This window comes from Kogia breviceps, chromosome 11 (genome assembly GCF_026419965.1).
Source record: "Kogia breviceps isolate mKogBre1 chromosome 11, mKogBre1 haplotype 1, whole genome shotgun sequence".
In the NCBI taxonomy this organism is placed as follows: Eukaryota; Metazoa; Chordata; class Mammalia; order Artiodactyla; family Physeteridae; genus Kogia; species Kogia breviceps.
Window position 1 is genome coordinate 79,922,925 of NC_081320.1, and position 6,259 is coordinate 79,929,183.

Genomic DNA, 6,259 nt, shown 5'->3' on the forward strand with positions numbered 1-6,259 from the left:
TATAGGGGCGGGGGCGGGGCTCGGCTCCGGGAGGCCCCGCCCCCTCGCCCACTCCTGGAATAACGTCACCAAAATCATGAATGGCTTCGGCGCTCGCAGCTCCCGCTGGCGGCGGCTCGGGGGCGCGCTCGGCTCTGCTCCCCGAGGGCAGTGGTTTGCTGCAGCTTCTAGCCCGGCCCCCACCCCACGACTCACACATGCAAACACGCGCGTGGCCACGCGCGCGCACACACACACGCACGCAAGGGGACCGGAGTTCAATGTCAACGCTACTTCAGACCTACAATCCCGCGGGCGTTGGCGCCCCGCGCCCCTCTCCCTGCACACACCTCCGGGGCCGGGGTGGGGGGAGCCTTGGGGGCAGAGGACCGTGGTGTGAGGAGGGCGCCGGGGCCCGCTCCGGACGTGACTGTTCGGCGCGGGGGGCGGGCGCCATCCCTCAACCAGCGCCCTCTTTTGTACCCACTCGCCGTTCCCGGCCCACATCTCGGGACCCCTCTTCAGCGTACATGCCCCAAACTAGGCCTTTCCCTGGCATCCTCGCCCGTGGCACCTGGATTGTTGCGCACGAGACGCGTCTCTTCTAGCCCTGGGAAGATGCGTGCAAATGAGAGCACAGCTAAAAAAGAGGCAGTGGTAAGGTAGGAAGGGACGCGGAGCTGCGGGACCGAATGCCCGCGGGGGTCACGTTAGCTTGGTCTGCAGCCCTGAGAGCCGTGGAGGGTTTGATTTGTGTGCGAAAGGATGTGGTGTCGTCGTAGGGTTTTTCCATTGGACACATACACACCCGGCCCGTGGCGGGGGAACGGGGGTGCTGGGGGACGCCGCACAAGAACACCCCACCAGCCTTGGCTCCCAGATCTCCTCCAAGAAGAAGAAACAAAGAGCTTCAGCCGAACCCCTCCCACACTGCCCGGGAATTGCAACGCCGGGAGTCCCTCCGTGTGGTCAGGCTGCCCAGCCCCCAGAGCAGGGATGGGAGTCTGCCCCTCTGTGGCTGGAGTGCGTTGCTTCACACCTCTGCCTCAGAGTCTCCTGTAAAATGCCTTTATAACCCTGACTTAAGTGTGTACTGGAGACAGAGGAAGTCTATGTGTGTGTGGAGGGGGGAGGGGGGGGACAGGGGGAGGACGGTATCCAAAACTAGGCAAAATGAAGTGTGCATTGAAGTCAGCTCTTTGAACGATAGTGAATGTATTGAATCCATATATATGCGCTTAAAAGTAGAAACATCAGGTTTATCTCAGGTAAAGGAGGATAGGATTAATGGTGAGGGTTTAACAGTGGCAGGGCCATGAGGAGGCCCTCATAATTTGATCAGCCCTCTCAAGCCAACCCAAATAAAAATAATCGATAAGAATTGATAAGAATAATTAAATTAAAACTAACTTTGCTATTTTTAATCATTCATATATACAACCTGAATAAAAACTGAACTTTCAATGAAAATGCAGCTTCAAGATCAGCCCCCTAGGGACTTCCCCGGTGGCGCAGTGATTAAGAATCCGCCTGCCAATGCAGGGGACACGGGTTCGAGCCCTGGTCCGGGAAGATCCCACATGCCACGGAGCAACTAAGCCTGTGTGCCACAACTACTGAGTCTGAGCTCTAGAGCCTGTGCTCCGCAACAAGAGAAGCCACCGCAATGAGGAGCCGGCACACCACAACGAAGAGTAGCCTCCGCTCGCCACAGCTAGAAAAAGTCTGAGTGCAGCAACGAAGACCCAACGCAGCCAAAAAATAAAATAAAATAAAAAAGATCAGCCCCCTAGTTGCTCCCTCCAACCAGAGAAATTCAGGAGCTTCTCGTCACCCCCGTCTCCACTCCCTCCCCTCCCCACAAATCAGAAATTGATTTGTGCTTCTAAGTACCACCCCCATTCTGCTCCTCTGGAGGTACTGTCCTGATGGAGGGCGATGATGCTTCTTTGGACAGGTGCCATGGTGGAGTGGGGATTTCAGGTGTGAGGTTACTGCCGCCAGGGGGCGCTGTTTGTGCCTTGGGTGTAAGGTGGGGGAAGCTTCTCAAAGGGTGGGTGTGACATGTCATCTACTCCACCAAAGGAGAAGCCAGTGCTTGGAGAACTGGTTTCCAGGCTGGACTTTCTGGGGTACTTAGAGGAGAGTGCCTGAGCTAGAGCCTGGGTGAGCAGAACTGATGCCTTCTACCATCTTTCCCCAGTAGCAACCTGTGGCAAGGCCTGGCATGAAAGACTGTCTCGCTGCTTTTACACCAACAGCTGTGCATTATATCTTTGTGATTATTGCTTTGTGAAACTTTCAAAACTCAGAAAGCTACCCCTACCACACAAACACACACACACACACACACCCCTTAGTGTCAAAATGGCCTCATTTTGGAGAAAAGGATGGGAAATAAGGCCTCCATCAGCAGATATCTGGTCTATTGGGCCTCTGGAAAAATTTCCTACATTGGAGAACATTGAGGTAATTATCTTATGCTCCTCTTGGGGAAACTTTGTATTAATGCCAATTTTAGCTAAATTTCACCTCCATCAGTAGGATGCAGTTGAAAATAAGCCTTGAGTTGGGACCCCAAATCTATAGTTTCTGTTTCCCCTCTGGGTCCCCATGACACATTCATTCATTTGAAAATATGGGAAACATAGGGCTAAACTTTTATACAACTATAACAAATATACCATTTCTCAATCAGAATACTCTCTATAGTGCCTTCCAGGTTTTCAAAGCATTTCCATGATCTCAACTTTCAAAAGAATGTAGAAAGATTACCATAGCACAACTTTACAAATATGCCAACAGAAGCTGAAATAAATGAAGGGGGTTTCCAAGGATCACACAGCCACTCTACTACATTGCTGTGGGGCACTGCGTTTCCTTCATCTCTCAGGAGGCACAGGTTATTTTAACCTGCAGACTGACCATTTCTTCCCAATACCCCATGAGATAGGTTTCTATCCCTGCTTCCTTTGAATAAATGAAGAAACAGAAACACAAACGAATGAAGTTGCATTGAGCTGCAGAAACTTAGAGCTGAAAGAGACTTTCCAAATCACTGAGTCCAGTCTCCTCATTTTACAGGTGAGAAGACTTCGAAGATTAAGTGGCATGTCCAAGGTCGCCAGGCTATTAAGTGGTATTGATGGAACCTGAACGCAGGCCTTCAAACTGCCGGTCAAATGTTCTTTCCACGACAACCCCAAACCTTGCATTGCACTTGCCAGGAAGTCAGCAACAGAAGTCAAACACACGACCTGGTCTCTTGAAAACCCCTCAGTCCACCACCACCATTTATTGAGCATTTACTATGTGCAGACCAGGGAACTAAATACCCTTCTGTAGTCCCTTCTCCTACCTTTGTCCCCAGGAACTAGAAAGTTGAATTGCAATTCTGCTTGGATAAAAATCCAAGTGTAATGAGAACTTTACAACTTGAAAAATCCAATTTGTAATGCTTTCCAACATTACATAAATCCAGTTTCCCAGCTCCTTCTCACTCTCACCTAAAATAAGAGTTAAAAAAAAGAATAAAGAGGGCTTCTCTGGTGGCACAGTGGTTGAGGGTCTGCCTGCTGATGCAGGGGACACGGGTTCGTGCCCCGGTCCGGGAGAGGCCACAACAGTGAGAGGCCCGCGTACTGCAAAAAAAAAAAAAAAAGAATAAAGGTACTGAGCTTTATATCTTATTAGAGTTATCTCAGACACCACTGTGCCATGTATGCAGGACACGTACGTCTCTAATTACTCATTGAGTAAAAAAGTCTCCATCCACATTCATTTAGCAACATATTCCCACACTTTATGCCCCTTCTGCCTTTGCAAAAAGGCAGTATTTCTCACAATTTGTCTAGTAGTGGTGAAGCTAGTTCTTGGGTTAGCTAGAAGCGAATTCACAAAGTAAGTTTGTTGAGATACATTCACATCTGTTAGAACACTTATGCCTCACAAACAACTTTAAGACAGAGGCACTACTGCCCCATTTTAGAGCTGAAAAAAGAGGTTCTGAGAGGTTTAAGTAACATGACTCTCAAATGGCTCAACTAAAGTTTGACTCTGGGGCTTGTTGGTTCTAAAGCCTATATTTTCCCCACAATGCGACATTTATCCTCACCTCTGTGGCTTTGTTTGTTTTAACAGCTAATCTATAAACTGAATACACAAGGTGTTGATTCCAATAGCAAAGATCAGGACTACTTTGTGACCATCCAGTGGGGTAGTAGGGCTGGCAGAATAAACAAATTTCCCACCCTGGGAATCTAGGAATTTCTCAAACTATCAGTCAAAGGCTTGGGGTTAAAAAAAAAAAATTGAGTGGGAGAAAGGGAGTTTCTAGCCAATTTTTCAGTGAAACTCATTTGAGTATATAAGAAATCTGAAAGGCAAGAATGTGTGTGGGTTGATGTGAGGATGAAATGAGATAATGTTATGAAAACACTTGGTAAGTTGGAAAGCACTGAGCAGATGTATGGCTTGTTTTTAAGATGTGGAGGGGGAGGAAAGAAGGGGTTCAGCAGACATGATTGCATCTGCTTCAGTTTTTCACTTATTTCAACCACAGACTGCCCCATTTTCCCCTGGAGCCTCTTGACTGAAGTTTCCAGCTTTTGCGGGGCAGACACCAGAGGCAAGCAGTGAAGCTCTGCCTGGTGGGCTCTGCTGTGGTCCCAGAGCCCTAGCAGCTCCCCTCACACCCCATGGAGTTTTCCGTGCCTCCCAGCAAGCATTCAGCTGGGTTCTGGGCACATGATGAATGAGCGGGCCTGAGAGTGTGGGCACGCTCTCCCACCTCGGCCATTAAGGAATTAGCAGTCCACCACACAGAGCAACCCAAACCCACCAGACAGAATCCTCTAGCCTTCCACTGACTTTGCTCTAAGTCCTCAGCAAGTTGTATAAACTCTCTGTCTCAGACTCCTAAAGCAATAAGGCAGGCAATAGCGTCTCTTTTTAGCTCTCAGGGCACTAATAAGGCTGAGAGAAGTTGCTTTAATAAATGCTCAAGAGAGAAGTGCTTTGCATCCTATCATCAGAGCCCTGCAGCCCAGTATGAAGCCTGTGGATGTTCTTGCCCTGTGCATCTCAGGAGGAGCCGCCACCGTTCTGCCCAGAACGCTTTAACCCCCAAAAGAAGCCTGGGATCTGGCAGTCCATGAAATCTTGCCTTCCCAAATATCAAAGAGATTCTTCCCTGGCTTATTCTTTATTTCTATCAAGGGGGCTTTGAACCAAAGGGGTTTTTTCAGAGAAACAAAACTCTATGGAATCTTTAGGGTCCAGGCTCTTAAAAGAAAACACTAAAACTGGAACCAGTTCAAGGCTCTCGTGTCCAATTAAGGAAATACTCACATTCCTGTCCTGGCTCTGGCCCTAGTGTGCTTTCTCTCTTTCCACATCTACACAGGAATGTACTTTGACAGCCAGAAAAGAGGTTACTATCACCAGGACACAGATCATATAGCAGAGGGCTCCTCAGGGTGGACTCCAGCAGGCTGATACCTTCCTCAAATTAGACAAAGAACACAGACCACAGAACAATCCAAATTCCCTTCATACCACCCTACCCCCCGCCATTTCACCCACACTTCTGGACCAGAGAAACTCCATGGTTCCTGTGGGGTTAGGAAAAAAGAGAAAAACACTTACAATAGTTTCTTGTGAAGAAAAGCACTTTCAGTTTTCTTTTCAAATATACAGGATGTCAGCTAGCTTCCTCCAGGGCCAGCTGTGTCCCTCTTGATTTCACACCCACTGTTCCTCCTTGGAGGAACAAGCAGTGAATTATGCACGGGGAGCAGCTCCTTCTGAAGGCCTCTGCCAACTCTGTAACCCAAGCTAACACCAGCTCACCGGAGTCCCCAGTGAACTTCACACCCACATGGTGCCCAGCCTTGGGATCAGATAGCTGGGTCCATATTACACCTTCCTGACCTTTCAACAACAATTCTACCAACAGGTAGAATTAAGGAGGTATTAAGCACCTACTACATGCCAGATGGTGGAGTTCCAAGGAATTACTTTAGGAGGTCTTTAGTTCTTTCCCACCTCCATCACCCCCAAAACCATCTCAAATAGACACACACACTATGTGATAACAGGGGGTCTGACGGGTCAACACAGCTCTAAGACAAATCACTAAATAGTTTTAGTGATCCCCTAAATAATTATAAAGCTGAATAAAAACAGCACATGTGCTATGTAAGTACAGTTTGCATATAAAAACCCTAGCCTCTGTGATTTGATTGAAATAAAACTAAATGTGTTGTCCTCCTCTAAAAAA